Consider the following 20,721-nt stretch of genomic DNA (forward strand, 5'->3'; position numbering starts at 1 on the left):
AAATCTGACGCTCTTCACGTCCCTTATACGCCCTACGAGACCTGATACACTACTGGCCATTAAAATTGCTACACCAAGAAGAAATACAGATGATAAACGGGTATTCATTGGACAAATATATTATACTAGAACTGATATGTGATTACATTTTCACGCAATTTGGGTGCATAGATCCTAAGAAATCAATACCCAGAACAACCACCTCTGGCCGTAATAACGGCCTTCATACGCTTGGACATTGAGTCAAACAGAGCTTGGATGGCGCGTACAGGTACAGCTGCCCATGCAGCTTCAACACGATACCACAGTTCATCAAGAGTAGTGACTGGCGTATTGTGATGAGCTAGTTGCTCGGCCACCATTGACCAGGCGTTTTCCATTGGTGAGAGATCTGGAGAATGTGTCGACCAGGGCAGCAGTAGAAAATTGTTTGTATCCGGAAAGGCCCCTACAGGACCTGCAACATGCGGTCGTGCATTATCCTGCTGAAATGTAGGATTTCGCAGGGATCGAATGAAGGGTAGAGCCACTGGTCGTAACACATCTGTTCAAAGCGCCGTCAATGCGAACAAGAGGTAATGGAGACGTGTAACCAATGGAACCCCATTCCATCACGCCGGCTTCCAATGTGCGTTCACCGCGATGTTGCCAAACACGGATGCGACCATCATTATGCTGTAAACAGAACGTGGATTCATCCTAAAAAATGACATTTTGCCATTCGTGCACCCAGGTTCGTCCTTGACTACACCATCGTAGGCGCTCCTGTCTTTGATGCAGCGTCAAGGGTAACAGCAGCCATGGTCTCCGAGCTGATAGTCCATGCTACTGCAAACGTCGTCGAACTGTTCGTGCATATGGGTGTTGTCTTGCAAGCGTCCCCATCTGTTGTCTCTGGGGTCGAGACGTGGCTGCACGATCCGTTACAGGCATACGGATAACATACCTGTCATCTCGACTGCTAGTGATACGAGGCCGTTGGGATCCAGCATGGCGTTCCGTATTACCCTCCTGAACCTATCGATTCCATATTCTGCTAACAGTCATTGGCTCTCGACCAATGCGGGCAGCAGTGTCGCGAAACGATAAACCGCAATCGCGATAGGCTACAATCCGACCTTTATCAAAGTCGGAAACGTGATGGTACGCATTTCTCCTCCTTACATGAGGCATCACAACAACGTTTCACCAGGCAACGCCGGTCAACTGCTGTTTGTGTATGAGAAATCGGTTGGAAATTTTCCTCATGTCAGCACATTGTAGGTGTCGCCACCGGCGCCAACCTTGTGTGAATGCTCGGAAAAGCTAATCATTAGCATATCACAGCATTTTTCATCCTTAAATTTCGCGTCTGTAGCACGTCATCTTCGTGGTGTAGCAATTTTATGGCCAGTAGTGTAATATCAGACATGCACAACACTAATGCCCTCTGGTTACCGTTCTACCTGGGACAGTGAGTAGCAATTCTAATCTTTAATGTACTCGCTGGTGCTAGGTATGGAATAACACTGACATCTGATCACGTCTCCTGGGTGCTTCACTTTCTTGTCAGGTGGTGTATTTATTTACCCAGTGCACAGCTACCCTAAGGCAACTACCGGATTTCGTATTTCATATTACCGGTGAAGTGTTCAAATCATTTCAAACACAAGTGTCAAATGACTTTGAAAGTACTTTACCAAGCAGTGCAAGTCATAAAGAAGAGTTCAAACGGCTTCTGAAAATAACAGCTTACTGTGTTCACTTTTATGTGACACATAGTCGTAAAACTGTGAAAGTGATCACATCAAAAATTTGTCTCGTAGTATGAAATATGTCCACAAGTAATAATAGTAAAATAAGGAAGAACTGGTTTGGAAACATTGGAAGTGACATTTTCCAAATAAGTGCAGACATCTTTCCAGTGTTGTGCCTTTCTCCCTACTTTTCTTTTCTTCCTGTGTTTCTCTGTTTGCTGTCATATAAAAGCTACGTTTATGGCTTGACATCAAGTTCCAAGGCTGCACGTTTCACGAAAGCTCGTAAGAAAGTTATGTTTAATGTGATATCGCTAAAATAGGCAGTGAAAAACAACCGAAAAATTTGAAGTTCCCTTTCTATGCGTGCATTTTGAAGAAGAGTGAGTCCCTGTTACGTAACCGAGTAAAAGAACTCGATAATATCACCATCAACATCACGAAATACCTGCCAGCCACATGCTATATGTTGCTATGTTGCACATTCAAATCACTCTCTTCTTTGCCACTACTCACAGAAATACGTTCTTATTATTCACTGAACTCTGCTTCATCTTCAGTATCTTCCCAAAGCCAGCTCAGGGTAACATCGTCACCTACATGCCTTCAGCCTGCCATCTTCGTACACACAATAGTCTCGCGGAAAACGCACAATCAACTGTATATGTTGAAAAACTTCACCTGCTGTGAAATACAGTGTTCCACTTCCGTTATCTGATGGCGAGCGCTGGTACTACGTGACGAAGCTTGTATTTTTTCTTTAATTTATTGGCTTTCGGGAGATGCCCATACAGCCCTCTCAGCAATGGAATGTCAGTTATGACGATACGAACGTAAGGACAACACCCAGTCCGCGAGCGGAGGAAATTTCCGACCTGGTCGGGAATTGAACCAGGGCACCTTCGGTTAGCAATCCGTCATTCTGACCGTCCAGCAACCGATGCGAACACGAAGCTTATTGAACTACCTGCGAGAGCTAAACAGCTGAAGAGGCCTGTCGGTCTACGTCCGACATCGGAGAAGCAGAGGAAAGCTATTATATCTGACCTCATCAGCCTTTAGGGAAGGGTTAAGAGTTGTATTTTGCAAACTCTGTAGGCGACCGATAAGTGTACAGGCTGCGTTCCGTCAAATGACAACTGTGTACGCTAAAACTCTTCGTAGCAGTGTCTTGTCAGAACCACTTCGTGGCCATTTGGGAGAACTGACATTCCACTTAGTGAAATGAAATGATCGTATGCCATTGTTGGCCGGAACCTATGACCGTCTTAGTCTGGTCCCTTTAATCCCCCAAACCAACCAACCATTGTTGGCCGGGAGGTCCCATGTGCGGAAGTTCGGCCGCCGTATTGCAAGTCCTTTTTAGTTGACGCCACTTCGGCGACTTGCGAGTCAATGAAGATGAAATGATGATTAAGAACACACAACACCCAGTCATCACGAGGCAGAGAAAATCCCTGACCCCGCCGGGAATCGAACCCGGGACCCCGTGCGCAGGAAGCGAGAACGCAACCGCAAGACCACGAGCTGCGGACATTCCACTTAGTAACTTAGTAACAGCAGCGGGCAGAGCTGGTGAAGCCTTCTTGATTTTCCCTTCAGTTCTGCAACCTGTCATAGCCCTCACTATAAGCAGCCCAGTCCAGAATGACACCCAGGTACTTAGCAGTTCCTCGCCACTGCACAGGTCAACCCAGAATGTCTGTCTGCCTCCACGGAGACTGGGTGTCTCGCTTCACCAGTACTTGGGGCTTCACAGCACTAAAGGCCAATCAGTATGCCGTTGCCCATGACATTATGTCGTCAGAGGCGGGCAGCAGTCTGCGCTACGTAAGAGCTGTGCCTTTTGTCGTGCAGTGCAAACTGTTCACGTAAACACAATGGGAAGTACACGAGGACACAGTACAAACAATGTTTTAAAGCTGAAGTTTTTTGGCAAAGCGTCTACTTTATTTAAAGACGCCAGTACTCAGGCAGCTGTCATAGAAAGGAAACACAAGGAAGTCGGGAAGCCCTTCTGAGAACGATGAAACAATTGAAAGGTATGTATGAACCTGATAATAAACGTCTTTTCTTATATGACACCCAGATCGCCCGACATGAACCCCATCGAACATTCATGGGACATAATCGAGAGGTTTGTTCGTGCATAAACTCCTGCAACTGTAACACTTTCGCAATAATGGACGACTAAAGAGGCAACATGGCTCAGTATTTCTGCAGTGCACTTCCAACGACTTGTTGGGTCCACGCCAAGTCGAGTTGCTGCACTACGCCGCGTAAAAATAAGTCCGGCGAGATATTAGGCGGTATCCCATGACTTTTGTCACCTTAGTGTCCATGTCACAAGAGAAGTGTCTGGGCAAACACGTGTTAACAGTATCAACAATTATACCAGTGAACAATTTTTGTTAATAGAACTTAATAGTATCACGAATTATCAAAGAATGCAAGGACGTTTCATTGAGAGAGCTAAAGGAAAGGTATGGGTTAACTGAATTAAAGGGCCATGAAGCTATTGCTACTCTATTGGAATCAATTGCAGTTTTGATCCAACAGCAAGCGGGCGAGCCACACAAAAACTCAAAACTATGGTTTACGAGCAATAAAGTAGCACAAGCGAATCAGGGGAAAATGCTGCGCTGTAAGACATGAAAACGGCTTTAGAAACATAATGAACAGCTAGCGCACGCCCACAAAAAGGAAAAGGAAACGTACCGTATTGACGAAGTACCTCCTTATTTGTTAAATCCTGTAATATCTTTAAGAAGCCCTCCATGGGAAGAGATGAAAGTTATTTTTCCCTGTTTGTACAAATATGCTCAACAACATCTTAACCTCGTTGTAACATCTGTACCTAGTGGCTGCTTATTTTCAAAAGCTGGTGCAGCTGTGACTCGGAATAGACATAAGTTGTCTCGGGGAATATTAGCAACAATTGCTGTGTTATGGGAACCTTCCGAAAAGTGACTTTCTTGTTTAAGGATCAGAAGTTAGAAATTATTGTGTAGTTTAGTATCTTTAAATTTTGCATAGCGTAAAAGATGTTGACAGTCTTTTTGTGTTGATATCGTATCTATATTCTCACTCTTCTCTTTAACCATTATTCATCGGGACACCTCTTTCGCCATATACGGAGGACTTTTATTGAGATTTGTGATTCTATGAAACTGGGAGAGGTTGCCTTTCTATACTTCAGTTCCACTGTGTGGGAATCGTCATGCGTTCCCGTTAAAATTCATTTTTTAATCCTGTGGGTTAATTAAACATGCAACGGAGCTAATGCGAAGACTTCGACACACTGACAAAGGGACAATGTTTCTTTATATTTTTGCCAAGCATTTTCTAACGGAATGTTTTTCCTTTTATTCATTTTACAAAGAATGCCGGGTAACGACGGACCACGAGTGGGGTTGACAGAAAAAGTGACTCATATTCTATAAAATGCAAATCGTTTTTGCAGCTTGCACATTTCAACATGAATAAAAGTTAATATAGTTCCTTAAGACGTAGGGGAGATTAATGTCAACAATCTTTATCCATAACATCATCCAGTGCATCTCGTGGGAAGGAGTGGGGAATGTGGATACACTAGGAAGAGAATAACTGACTCTCGCAGCACATAACCATTCACGCGGCAGAAAATAACAAGATAAATTACACAATGTATTTATATCAGCAGGCTGTTTGATCGCTGGAGAAAGTTTCAAAAGACAGATGTCCATTACAGTTGATAAAATTGATGATTTCAATATATCCCATGCAACACTCCGTCTTCAGGCCACAGGTAGCCCATCGGGACTATCCGACCGCCGTGTCATCCTCAGCTGGGGACGCGGATAGGAGGGGCGGGTGGTCAGTACATCGCTCTCACGGTCGCTATGATGGTTTTCTTTGACCGGAGCCGCTACTATTCGGTCGAGTAACTCCTCCATTGGCATCACGAGGCTGAGTGCACCGCGAAAAACGGCAACAGCACGTGGCGGCCCGGATGGTCACCCATCCAAGTCCCGGCAACGCCCGACAGTGCTTAACTCCGGTGATCTGATGGGAACGGTTGTATCCACTGCGGCAAGGCCGTTGCAATATATCCCATACTTCTAAAATATTCCCAGCCACTTTCCTTCTCTTCAGGGATTTGAGCTCGATGCGATTACGTGGGCCTACTGTGGGTGGACAACAGATTAAGGATCAATCTTGCAACAAAAGTATGGTATCTAGAAATTTTAATACACATAAATATATTCGTTGTAATCAGTGAGTTGAGAATTATTCGATTAACCAGACTCCTGGTGTGATTCCTCTTCTCAGTCTCACACGGTACTTGGTACCACACCGAAAAACCGGTTCAACCTAAATAGTGACATAAGGGGATGTGAATCACGACTATAATAATTAAAACTGAGAAAGGAAATTACAGATACTCCGCAGAAAGCAATTAGTAAACTGTAGAATTTGAGAACTTCACGTAACGGTAAGCTTGTATAAGTGCCTGAATCGGATTTCATGAAAACAAGGAAAATGCTCTGAATACTGACTGCGCCAAACACAGGCGTACGTTAATTAATTAATAAACATCGAAGGAAGTTCTTAATTTAACTAATGGACGTGCTGTAAGCACCTAGAACTAAGCAGTAACAGCGAAGTTCACATTATTCTGAGAAATTCACAGAGTAAAAATGCGGTCTTTCCTGGATGCAACGTTTGACTATTAATTCAAATAAATTGCGATAGCTCCCTAAGCCGGAAAAGAACATTTAACTGATTCCGAGCTACGTGGAAGTTATGATAAAGCGTGCTCCGAGGAGCACGAATACTCAGAGTGAACATAAAACGCTCTAAACGCCGGCTGCTGAAGCCGGGGGTCTGCATCTCTACTGAGCGGGGGAGTTCTGGACCAACCGAAAATGCTAAAAAGAGCGGGGGAGTGGTTGACCAACCGAAAAACTCTAAAAAGAGCGGCAGGGCCTTGTCTGTACACTACGCCCAGCTACAGGACATGTTTGGACGGGATTCACGGAAAATTTTCATGACTTTTCTACCGTCACTGAACATTAAATTACCAACACATCGGCACACTACGGAGATCATTCATGACTTGAATTAAGAAAAGCAAAATGTTGCTGATGTAAGACACAAATAAAGCAAATTCGTCTCTACGAATTCTTTCCCTACGTGATAAAAGTATAAAGGAAGATAGCGAAAACTAAGCTGCTAGGTCTACTTGAAAAGGAAAGGAAGTACACTAAATGATATTTAGATGAAATGGGGCTGAAACAGGTTCATTTCCAGTGAACAAAACTTTCTATTTAAATTTTGTCTTTTCATAAAGTGTTCCGAATCAGTGATGGAAACTGATGAACTGCTGTGCTAGCAGTTTCCTGAAACAAAAATATGTAGAACAGGTTATGGTGGGATATTAGGATGGCACGAAGATGAAATGCTCGCTGACAGCTATTTCATTCAAACAAGGTCGCATTCTCGGTTTATATTCAAGAAAATACGCGGTAGTTTATTGATTACGAATGACAAGCTGTTATGTGAGACCACAACCGTGGCAAGGACCGACACGTGTCGGGAGAGGCCTTTCACAAAGAAAGAAACACCAGGCAATGAAGCCGGCCGGAGTGGCCGAGCGGTTCTAGGCGCTACAGTGTGGAACCGCGCGACCGCTACGGTCGCAGGTTCGAATCCTGCCTCGGGCATGGATGTGTGTGATGTTAGTTAGGTTTAAGTAGTTCTAAGTTCTAGGGAACTGATGATCTCAGCTTAAGTTCCATAGTGCTCAGAGTCATTTGAACCATTTGAACCAGGCAATGAAGAAAAAGGCATATCACCTCAGACTCCACACACATTTTTAATTGCTAACTTTTTTTCGAAATTAATTTTACCCCTGATTAAAAATCATACAGAAGAGAGACCGTGAGAGGTAGATTCCAGAGCTATTGAAGAACAGAGTTCCGAACTCTGAACTCGGATGCGATCGTTGAATTTCAAGGTGAAACCCTTCAGCTGTCTTCAGTGCCACTAATTTCGGTCATAGACTATTTTCAAGCTTAGCAGGCATAAATGGCAGGAATTTTATACCATGATGTAGAAGATTACAAGCTGCTGTTCCAGGCCAACAATAGTCAATTAAACTGTCAGCAATATAATGATTGTATGGATTAATTGCGAGCAGAAGGCTATTTCCGTTGGATGTAAATAGGCTTCTGGTGACAACTCTTCCGTATGATTATTATATTGCTGCCAATTTTACTGGCTATGGTTGGCATGGAACAGCAGGTTGTAATCGTTTACATCATGGTGTAAAATTCCTGCCATTTATGTCTGCTAGTTTGAAAATTATATCCGACCGCTACCAGTAGCAATGTGCAAAACAAAAGAAAGCTGAAGCTTTTCACCATGAATGTCAACGATTATTTAGCAGCTGATTGTGATTCCACCTATATGCATACTTGAATCGGATGTGATCATTCTGAAAGGATTTGATTATCTGCTCAAGATAGTGGAAACCATTCTACTCAGATAATAATTCAAACATGCTACTACTGCTCCTCATTGGGATAAAAATGATTGTGTTCCGGCGGTTGGAGTCAAGGCACGAGGGCAAACGTCCATTGACAAGAGATGGTGTCTGTTCTCCAAGTCCTATTTGGAATTCTTTGACCGTTGCCCTCCCAGCAGTTGATAATATCCCTATTAAGATCGGAAGCACTGTGGTGTGCGGATGTTCGGAAGCCATAACATTTCAGGAGTGCAGTCGCCCCAATCTCATTTTGCCACCTTCTCTCCATAAACATACAGTCATGCATTCGAACATTTTTTCAAATACGAACCGATACAATCACAAATGATACCTAACACCCTGGAATCACATTCGGGAGGACGAAGGTTCAAACCCTCCTCCGGCCACCGTGATTTATGGTTTCCGTTGTTTCCCTAAATCGGTTCAGTTAAATGTCGGGATGGTTCCTTTGAAAGGGCACAGCCGACTTCCTTCCCCATCCCTCTCTAGTCCGATGGGACCGATGACCTCGTTGGGACGCGCATGCGATATACTCTCGGTACTTGCCACCTTACGCCTGCCGGCCAGAGTGGCCGAGCGGTTCTAGGCGCTACAGTCTCGAATCGCGCGACCGCTACGGTCGCAGGTTCGAATCCTGCCTCGGGCATGGATGTGTGCGCTGTCCTTAGTTTAGTTAGGTTCAAGTAGTTCTAAGTTCTAGGGGACTGATGACCTCAGCAGTTAAGTCCCATAGTGCTCAGAGCCATTTTGAACCTTGCGCCTGACTAATTTTTGATTGTTCATTCCTTTGAGCAGGAGGATGGAATGTCGATCGCGATTATAATCGGCGAGCTTGACTATTCGCGCTCCTGCAGTGAGTCTACACACGTCGAAACTGTTGTAGTGCCTCCTTTCCTGATTTTAATCCCTCAGCGACATTTCACTTAATTCAACTATAGTCCGTTACTCTTTTCCCTTTTTTAATTTTATGCTGGTTGTCTCAGAACCCTTTTATCAAGACGATATCTATTCCGTCCAAATGACCTTCCAAGACTTTTTCTGTCTCGATTCTAAATTCCTCCTCGATTTTTGTTACTTATTGCTTTACTTCCAGATTGAACACCATGAAGAGTAGTCTATCTCAGACTCTTGTCAAGTATTATCTTCCTTACTGGTTCTTCAATCCTTGGAACTGGAGACTGGCTTCTGTACAGCTACAGCATTATATGCCTGATAAGATCAGAATTTCAAAGAGTGTATTCCAGTCGACATCGTCGAAAGCTATTTCTAAATCTACAAATCTTATAAATGTAGGTTACTGGTGGCAAAATACGTTGAAGTACCTTCATTTATCGTAAGATCTAAAGTACTCCTTTAGCTGTCTGTATTGACCTGACACAGTTGGAACACTTCCGCCGCCACCGAAAAAGAGTCACCGTACAATACTACACTTCATCACTGAATTCTTAATTTTTGTCGTAGTTGCTTCACAATTTCTGAGGGTATTTTTGTTCCGTTGTTACAACAACAACTGTTTTCTTCACCAGAAGCGTTTCACTTTATTGAAGTAAAGAAGAATCAGTAGTCATTAAATATATCTAAAATTTTGTTTTATATATACAAAAAAAATTCGTTAATAAATGTCAACTCTTACTTGCGGTAATTTCGGCTTGGTTTTACGCCTGCTTGGCTGGACAGCAGATGGCATTTCATGATGTAGGTGGAAACCCAAACACAAATTAACGTAAGTAAAATCAAACAATTTGTTAATGAACTGTATTTCGATCTAGAAAACAAATAAAACTGTAAATCGCTTTAATTACAGGCCATTGATGGTGCTTTACTTCAATAAAGAGAAACGCGTCTGGTGAGAAAAACACGCATTTTCTTGTAGTTGTAATGCGATATATATACGACATTAACATTTGAACGTCATACGAACATTAATACAAATCCCATAATAGGTTAATTATGAATGTGCAGTATCTGTTCATGTGGTTGTTAAAGAGTAGTCATGAGCTTTTAACAACTCAAAATGAAAATAACCAATACACGGTATACCGGGATGGTAATAGCCCGTGTAATGATTATTTTCATTTTGAGTTGTCAAAAGCTTATGACTTCCTTTTAACAGCCGGCCGCTGTGACCGAGCGGTTCTAGACGCTTGAGTCTGGAACCGCGCGACCGCTATGGTCGCAGGTTCGAATCGTGCCTCGGGCATAGATGTATGTGATGTCCTTAGGTTGGTTACGTTTAAGTATTTCTAAGTTCTAGGGGACTGATGATCTCAGATGTTAAGTCCCATAGTGCTCAGAGCCATTTGAACCATTTCACCCCTTAACAGCCACATGAAAAGATACTGCACAGTCATAATTAACCTATTATATTAATGTTCGTATGACGTTCAAATGTCAGTGTCGTATATATATCGCATTACAACTACAAGAAAATGCATGTCTGTGGATATTGTATCACAGACACAGTCCCTTTGTTCGGAGACGTCACTAAACAAGCTCAAAGATGTAAACAACAATGCATGAGCAGCGTCTGTAGACGGAAGAGGTCCGACAGTCGACAGTTCCATTCAATGTACCGGGAAAAAAGTACGCGGCTCGTGTTGTCTACAGTTCAACCAGTACCTCGGTCCAATCGCTTCCGCACTGTTACTTTGTGCCAAGGAAGCGACCAGGCGTCTCGGAGTGAACCAAAGCGATTTTTTTTCGGACATGGAGGAGATACAGAGAGGCAGGAACCGTCGATGACATGCCTCGCTAAGGCCACCCAAGGGTTACTACTGCAGTGGATGACCGCTACCTACAGATTATGGCTCGGAGGATCCCTGACAGCGACAGCACCATGTTGAGTAATGCTTTCATGCAGGCTCAGGACGTCGTGTCACGACTCAAACTGTGCGCAATAGGCTGCATGATGCGCAACTTCACTCCCGACGTCCATGCCGATGTCCATCTGTGCAACCACGACACCATGCAACGCTGTAGATATGGGCCCAACAACATACCGACTGCACCGCTCAGAACTGGCACCACGTTCTCTTCATCGATGAGTGTCGCATCAGACATGAAACTTCCTGGCAGATTAAAACTGTGTGCCGGACCGAGACTCGAACTCGGGACCTTTGCCTTTAGCAGGCAAGTACTCTACCAACTGAGCTACCCAAGCACGACTCACGCCACGTCATCACAGTGAATGCACTTGCCCGCGAAAGGCAAAGGTCCCGAGTTCGAGTCTCGGTCCGGCACACAGTTTTAATCTGCCAGGAAGTTTCATATCAGTGCACACTCCGCTGTAGAGTGAAAATTTCATTCTAGATCAGAGACATGTTTGGAGGCAATCGGAACAGGCTGAACCCCTTAGACACACAGTCCAGCGAGCGCAGCAGGGTGGAGGTTTCCTGCTGTTTTGGGGTAGCATTACGTGGGGCCGCCGTACGCCGTTTGTGGTCACGGAAGGCGCCGGAGCGGCTGTACGGTACGTGAATGCCATCCTCCGAGCGATAGTGCAACCATGTCGGCAGCGTATTGACGAGGCATTCGTCTTCATGGACGACATTTCGAGCCCCCATCGTGCACATCTTGTGAATGACTTCCTTCACGATAACGACATCGCTTGACTAGAGTGGCCAGGATGTTCTCCAGTCATGGACCCTATCGAGCATCACTGGGATTGATAGAAAAGGGCTGTTTAAGGACGGTGTGGCCCAGAAAGTGCCTTGATCAACTTGTGGATGGTATGCCACGACGAATACAGGATGGATCAATGCAAGAGGACATGCTACTAAGTATCAGAGGTACCGGTGTGTACAGCAATCTGGACCACCACCTCTGAAGGTCTCGCTGTATGGTGGAAGAACATGCAATGTGTGGTTTTCATGAGCAATAAAAAGGGCGGAAATGATGTTTATGTTTATCTCTATTCAAATTTTATGTACAGGTTCCGGAACCGAGGTGATGCAAAACTTTTTTGATATATATATAAACATCGAATAGTGGGTTAATTATTACTAACCAGTTTCTGTTCATGTGGCTGTTCAATATTATTTGTCATAAGCTTCTCATAACAGTCAACTCAAAAACAAGTAACTGCTATAAAGTTCTAAAATTGTGGCAAAGCACATGGGAAACCATTGAGATGGTACGTATGTGTGCTAGGAGGAAGGGGGGAGTGTTGTGGAGGGGGGGGGGCGGGACTAGGATAACTGTTCTAGGAAACAAGATGCTGTGCCCGGTACGAGTATTATGTGCTACACTACATTACCTCGCAGTTCCTCTAGCAGATCACTTTCACTTCCGGTTTCAAACGCATTGGCTGTTTAACGTTCACTAGAAATTACCGGGGCTTGTGGCTGATACTGCTGTCTGTCATGTCACGTAGCGGGTTGGAGAGCGGTTCCTCCTTCGATGATGATGTTTGATTTTGTGGGGCGCTTAACTGCGTGGTCGTCAGCGCCCATACAAAGGCCCAATTTTAACACAGTCCAATTTCTTTTACACATGATGATGATGATGAAATTATGAGGACAACACAAATACCCAGTCCCCGGGCAAAGAAAATCCCAAACCCGGCCGGGAATAGAACCCGGGACCCCGCGATCCAGAGGCAGCAACGCTAGCCACTAGACCACGAGCTGCGGACGGGCTTCTCCTTCGAAAACTGCGACTGGAACTGCAAGGACACTCTTTAGGTTTCGTGCTCTGTAGTTAGACCGAGCGAGTGCAACACTGCTGATAACAAACTGCAGCCTAAATTGAACGTGCCCTGTGCCGCCTCTGTTCCCAATTTTATGGGTCTAAGAACTCTTGGGCGAGATCTTAATTACAGTCTTCACAATTTAGGGGGTGGGGAGTGGCGGACGGTCAACAAGAACTTACCTCCACATGCTCGAGCACACACGCAAGCACACACGAGCACACGGGCGATGCTTATCAACGCAGAGCTCGGTGCTGAGTTTTTGCCACTCTTACGACGTCGCGTCACGCGAAGGCAAGTTTTGCACCGAGCCACACTCGGCTGCCCCGACAGCTGACAAATAGCTAGCAGCGCCTGCGCCGCGTCCATTTGTGAAGCTCCCTCACACGCCTTACGCACTCATTTAAGGTCATTTGTCAACGGCGTTGCGTAGCAGACTGCAGCGATTGTGTTAGGAAGCGCGCCGCTTGGTAGTGCAGAACCATTTCGCTGGTAATCGTATTCAGTGATCTGCCACAATGCATTCGGTGACAGGGGTAATTGGTGAGGCGTAGGGAACGATGACTTCCAGGTGTTTTAGTATTAATGCTGGAGCAACACAGCGAAATGTAGGACAACTTTTGATGTAAATACAGACGTCATACGACAAACATCTGTCCACTTGTACAATATTAGGAAGATGGAATGTTCCTTCTTACGTAAGGAACTTCCTTGGAAATTATAAAAAGCGTCAGAAAGGCTTTCAGTTGGGATTCTCGTACTTTATTTGCGTGATACTCACAGTATTTTTATTGGCGCAGTATCTCCGCTTTGTATGAGGTTGATAGCACACCTATGCACAGAACTGAAACAGCAATATCCATCAGGTTCATGTGATGCAGGCTCCTGGAACATATCCTAAAATCTCACGGTACTCCTTGTGAAAAAGAAGACTCTATGGAGGAATAAGTAACAGTTCACGATATCTTGCAATTAGTAGACGGAATTAAGTAGGTAGATACCGCCTCTCCAGACTCTCAAAAGGGGCTCGAAACTGTACCACACCGTCAACAGATAACTAAGATACTATAATAAGGACTATCTCGAAAATATGTGGCACACTGACAGAACCCAGGACGTTACTTTGGTCGACGAATGTTCTAGAGAGACGAAAGTAAGATCGGATGATCATCAAACAAGTGCAGTATGGCCACTGAGATCAATAGTGACCACTGATGATCTTATTTTAGCTGAACAATTTATAGAATAGATCACCATGACACTTGGCTTAGTGCTAAACAATGCAGTGGTCTCTGGCAAAATATCGTCTACTCCTATTGTAACGAAATGCAGAACGAGTTAGATACACCTCTACTTGCTGTATGGCTTGCCTTTAAACATGAGGACGAACCCGATGCTATCCTATTACAGAATTAATGGTAAACTTTTGTTGCCTGGCATACCATTGAAATATATAGTGATACAGGCGCTGGACAAAAATATGGAAAAACTGCGAGAAAAGCATGTCTGAATATGTATGCAGATGGCATCCACGAATGCAGGTTGCGGTACTGTATTTGACTATCTGTGCAATGTCCTTAATGCACTGGAACTCTCAGTTGCGGTCAGAACAGTGTTCTGTGTGGTTTTGAGTGCATTATGTCGGAGCTAAGGGATTTTGAGCGTGGCCAAATTGATTTTGCTCGTATGGTAAGTGTTTGCCTCACCAAGGGAGCGCTAGTATTTGGTGTTTCAAGGGGCACTGTATCGAAGATTTATACCACACAGAAGGAAAGCGGAGAAACATCATGCGCTGAGTTACAAAGCGGACGAAAATGTGTGAGTGATCGTGATAGAAGTCATTGAAGAGGTCAGTGATGAAAATGGGACGATAGCAGCAAAAGTCACCGCAGAAGTGAATGACACATTCGTCAGTCCTCTTAGCAACAAAACACCACGAAGGGAGCTCCATAAGCAGGGAATTTGGGGGCGAGCTGGAATTTCAGAGCCACTCATCATCGTTACAAATGCTCATAGCAGGGAAACATGGTGCCGAAGCCATAAAACCTGCACTATGGAGCAATAGAAAATGTCATTTGCTGGGATGAGTCTCGTTACACACTGTTCCCAATTTCTGGCCGGCTTTACGTGCCAAGAGTGAAAGATGGCGGTGGTTTGGTGATGATTTGAGCAGCCTCGTCGTAGTACTGCATGGGCACTACGGTTGCTATGGAAGGTCGCATTGCTGCCAAGGAATATGTTACTGTTCTAGCTGATCAAGTTCACCCCGTCGTAAAATGTTTGCTCCCCAGTGGTGAAGCTGTATTCCAAGACGACAGAGCAGCGTGTTCACACAGTTTGCAACGTAGAGGAATGGTTTCGTGAGCACGAGGATGAATAGTCGCGTCTCACCTGGCCACCATGCTCACCAGATCTCGATTTCTCATCTACTTTGAAAAGAAGGGTGGGTGATCGCTGACGACCACCATCATTGTTACCTGAACTTGCTACTTTTTTGCAAGGAGAATGGAATAATACTCCCTTGAAAATCATACAGGACTCGTATTTACACTCATCCTCATAAATTAAGGATAACTGCAGAATGTGGTGCCACACAACGTGGCACTACACAAAACTGGCGCTAATAGCATAGGCACAAAGGAAACACACACGACACAGATCTGTAAGTCCACGGTATTGGTGATAAGTTGAGAAAACCGTCCCGAAACACATGTGCTACTAAAAGCCACTGTTTCCTGCGCATGTACCCCGACATCAATATGGGATATGATCACCATGCACGCATACACAGGCCGCACAACCGGTTGGCATACTCTGGATCAGGTGCTTGAGTAGCAAGCTGGGGTATAGCCTTCCACTGCCTGTCGGACTCGTGAAGTGCAGCTTTACGTCGACCGAGAGCATCCCAGACATGCTCGATGGGGTTTAGGTCTGGAGAACAGGCAGGCCACTCCATTCGCCTGATATCTTCTGTTTCAAGGTACTCCTCCACGATGGCAGCTCGGTGGGGCCGTGAGTTATCATACATCAGGAGGAAGGTGGGACCCACTGCACCCCTGAAAAAACGGACATACTGGTGCAAAATGACGTCCCGATACACCTGGCGTGTTACAGTTCCTCTGTCAAAGGCATGCAGGAGTTAACACGCACCAACCAAATCCTACCCCACACCATCAAACCACGACCTCCAGACAGGTCTCTTTCAAGAACATTAAGGGGTTGGTATCTGGTTCCTGGTTCACGCCAGATGAAAAACCTGCGAGAATCACTGTTCAGACTATACCTGGATTCGTCCGTGAACATAATCTGGGACCACTGTTCCAATGGCCATGTACTGTGTTATTGACACCAGGCTTTACGGGCTCTCCTGTGACCAGGAGTCAGTGGAATGCACCTTGCTGGTCTCCAGGTGAATAAACCATGTCTATTCAGTAGTCTGTAGACTGTGTGTCTGGAGACAACTGTTCCAGTGGCTGCGGTAGGGACCCCAGCAAGGCTACCTGCAGTACTCCGTGGCCGTCTGGCATTGGTGGTGAGATATCGGTCTTCTTGTGGTGTTGTACAATGTGGACGTCCTGTACTGTAGCGCCTGGACACGTTTCCTGCCTCCTGAAATCGTTGCCATAATCTTGGGATCACACTTTGTCGCACACGGAGGGCCCGTGCTACGACCCACTGTGTTTGACCAGCCTCCAGTCGCCCTAGTATTCTACCCCTCATAACGTCATCAATATGTGTTCTTTGAGCCATTTTCAACACACAATCACCATTAGCACGTCTGAAAATGTCTGCACACCACTTACTCGCTGCACCGTACTCTGACATGCACCAACTCACCTTTGCGTATGTGGGCTTCTGCCAGCGCCACCGTGCGACGACCGCAGGTCAAATGCACCGCTTGTTCATACCCCGAGGTGATTTAAACCCGCTAACTACCCACCAGAGAATGGTTTCACCATGTATCAGCATTATCTTTAATTTATGAGCATAAGTGTATCTATTCCGAGACTACGGGAAGTTGTTTTGGTTGCCAACAAATTTCCTTCACCACATTCGGATGAGCGGGCTGTTTGAGGACACAATCCACGAGCTGCTGATTGTCGCGTTCTTGATGATGATCGAGTAATGTGGGCGTCAGCTGTGCGAACCTAGCATAGTGTAGCCGCTTCGAGACAACACTGTAAAAATAACAATAGGAGTGACGGAAAGGCTTATTTTCTTAGGCAGAAGATAGCAACTAGAGGGATGGGAGAACTCACATACCTCTCTTCGGCTAATTCTTAAACCGTCTCTTTTTCTAAATGTTTTTGCGCCCCCTGTGAGCTTGCACCAGTGGTCGCGGCCTCTCTGGCTACCATCTCGGTACGGTCCAGGCCTCACCATACACACTCTATAAGGGAGTGGAAGCCCTGTATGTCAGAAGTGAGACGATATATCGAAAAAGTTATCTGTATGCCGATATATCGACAGACAAGATATCGACGTACATGCCTATAAAAGTATCAGCTGCACATTGTAAATATACTGCCAGTTTTAGAGCTATATATTTAAGCATTGATTTATTATTTTAAATATTCTGCAAAAAACAAGTTAGCAGCTCACCTATCCGCCCTAGAGCAAGAATTGAAAGGAAAATGATTCATTTTCCCTCTTGGCGATAACCACTTTGCTAACAATGGTAACTGCACGTAAGTGGCACAATAAAAGGTATCTGATGGGTCCATCATTCGGTTTCGTCACATATCGGATTTGTGTGCTACATTTCATGTCGACTTCTCTGTTTTTTTTTTTTTTTTTTCATTTCAGCAAACGCCAGCGACCTAGCAATTATACCGTCAAAATTGAGTGGTGAAGCTAAAGGTTTGCAGCTGCTCTTGGTAGTGCGGAGCGCCGAATACGTCAGTATTTCTCCCCACATGTCTTCGCCGACCACCACGAGAAATCTCGTTATTTACATTTATGTTCATCATGTTCAGCAACTGATTTGAAAACTGGTCTATGTCAAGAAATAGTACACGTTGTCTTGGAGTAGCGTCTTTGATGCATAAACAAAACGTCCTCGCTCCCGGTTTCGAAACACAACACATCATAAGCTTTGACTAACATTCAGCAATCGAGGCCGAAGACTTTCGGCATAAGAAGTCACCCTCATTCTGCCAACAGCCTTATCAAAAAGGGCGGAAGAGAGGACACAGGTTCAGGGCACTCTCTTTTCTTTGGGGTAGTAAACTGCCCCTAAACGGCATGACTATGCAGAAGGCAACGGAAACCACTGCTTTAAAGACACATAACGTGTATTCACAGGACATGTGCCCTGTAACTGAAAAGGTGTCATGATGATCTCTCCATCGGCAAAAGGTTCCTGAATAGCAACCCATTCGGATCTCCGAGAGGGGCTGCCAAGGGGGAGTGACCGTGAGAAAAAGATTGAATTACCAAAGAAACGATAACGTTCTAGGAGTCGGAGCGTGGGATGTCGGAAGTGTGAAATGGTGAGGAAACTAGAAAACCTGAAAAGGGAAATGCAAAGACTCAGTCTAGATATAGTAGGTATCAGTAAAGTGAAATGGAAAGAAGGCTAGCATTTCTGGTTAGATGAATATAGACTAATATCAACAGGAGCTGAAAATGGTATAACGGAGTGGGATTCGTTACGAATAGGAAGGTAGGGCCGAGAGTACGTTACTGTGAACAATTCAGTGATAGCGTTGTTCTTATCAGAATCCACATCAAGCCAACATCGACAACGATAGTCCGAGTACATACCGAGGCAGCAAGCTGAAGGTGAAGAGATAGAGAAAGAGGATATTGAAAGGGTAATACGGTACATAAAGGGAGACGAAAATGTAATAGTTATGGACGACTGGGATGCAGCTGCAGGGGAAGGAGCAGAAGAAAAGGTTGCAGCAGATTATGGTCTTGGGACAAGGAATGAGAGAGGTGAGAGATTAATTAACTTCTGTCATGAATTTCAGATAGTAATAGCAAACACTCTGTCCAAGAATCACAATAGGAGGAGGTACAATTGGAAAAGACAGGTTGATACGGAAGACTTCATTTAAATTACATCATGGTCAATCAGAGATCCCGAAATCAGATACCGGATTGCAAGGCGTATTTAGTCTCAGATCACAATGTAGTAGTGATGAAGATAGGCTGAAGTTTAAGAGATTAGTCAAGAAGAATCAGCACGCAAAGAAGTGGAATGTGGAAATACTAAGGAAAGATATGGCAATGAGGAATAGCTCAGTAGCAGTGCAGTTGAAAAGAATGAGCATCTCCAAAAAAGGCAATCACAGAAGTTGCAAGGAAAACAAAGGTAGTAACTGCGAAAAAACCATGGGTAATAGAAGAAATATTTCAGCTGATCGATGAAAGAAGAAAGTACAAAAATTTCAGGGAAATTCAGGAATACAGAAACAAGTCGCTGAGGTATGAAACAAATACGAAGTGCAGGGAAGCTAAGACGAAATGGATGCATGAAACATGTAGAAATTAAAAGCAAGGGTGGTAACATTAAGAGTGCAAAGGGAATTCCATTGTTAATTGCGAAGGAGAGAGCGGATAGGTGGAAAGAGTACATTGAAGGCTTCTATGAGGGGGAATATTTGACTGATGTGCTTGAAGAAGTAAGGGGAGTCGACTTAGAAGAGATAGGGTATCCCGTATAGAATTCATTAGAGCCTTTGGAGGAGTTAAGTTCAAGTAAGGCAGAAGGGTTATATAACATTCCATCAGAAATTTCTAAATCTTTGGGGGGAAATGGCGAAAAAACAATTATTCAGGTTGGAGTGTAAAATGTATGAGCCTGGCGACGTAACTTTTAACTTTCGAAAAAATATCGTCCACGCCAATCCGAAGACTGTAGGAGCTGACAAGTGTGAGAATTATCGCACAATCATTTTGCATCCAAGTTGCTTGCAAGAATTATATACAGAAGTACGGAAAAGAAAATAGCGAATGTGTTAGATGACGATCACTCTGGCTTTAGGAAAGGTAAAGGCAACAGGGAGCAGCAATTCTGACGTTGCGTTTGATAACGGAAGCAAGGCTAAAGAAAAACCAAGACACGTTCATAGCATTTGTCGACCTGGAAAAAGCGTTCGACAATGTAAAATGGTGAAGATGTTCGAAATTCTGAGAAAAATAGGAGTAAGCTAAAAAAACACAATATGTGCAAGAACCAAGAGGGAGTAATAAGAGTGAACGACCAAGAAGGAAATGCTCGGATTTAAGAGGGTGTAGGACAGGGATGTAGTGTTTCGCCCCTACTGGTCAATCTGTACATAGAGGAAGCTATGATAGAAAACAAAAGAAAGGTTCAGGAGGTGGTGTCAAAATTAAAGGTGAAAACATAACGATACGATTCACTGATGACATTGTTGTGCCGAGTGATGGTGATGAAGAATTACACGATTTGCTGAATGGAATGAATAGTCTAATGAGTACAGAATATGGATTGATAGTAAATCGAAAAAAGACGAAAGCAATTAGAAGCAGCAGAAACATCAGGATTGATGGTCACGAAGTAGATGAATTTAAGCAATTCTGCAACCTGGGCAGCAACATAACCGATGACGTACAGAGTAAGGAGGACATCAAAAGCAGACTAGCACTGCAGAAAGGGCATTCCTGGCCAAGAGAAGTCTGCTAGTATCAAAGATAGGCCGTGATTTGAGGAAGAAATTTCTGAGGACTGTACGTTTGGAGCACAGCATTGTATGGATGTGAAACATGGACTGTGGGGAAAACCAGAACAGAAGAGAATC

General features: G+C 44.4%; 1 pseudogene; it reads right to left on the reverse strand.

Annotated features, from left to right (window-relative positions):
* Positions 1 to 5,703: 5,703 nt before the first annotated feature.
* On the reverse strand, positions 5,704 to 5,821 carry LOC124799878 (annotated as a pseudogene).
* Positions 5,822 to 20,721: the final 14,900 nt, after the last annotated feature.

Source organism: Schistocerca piceifrons, chromosome 5, assembly GCF_021461385.2.
Source record: "Schistocerca piceifrons isolate TAMUIC-IGC-003096 chromosome 5, iqSchPice1.1, whole genome shotgun sequence".
In the NCBI taxonomy this organism is placed as follows: domain Eukaryota; kingdom Metazoa; phylum Arthropoda; class Insecta; order Orthoptera; family Acrididae; genus Schistocerca; species Schistocerca piceifrons.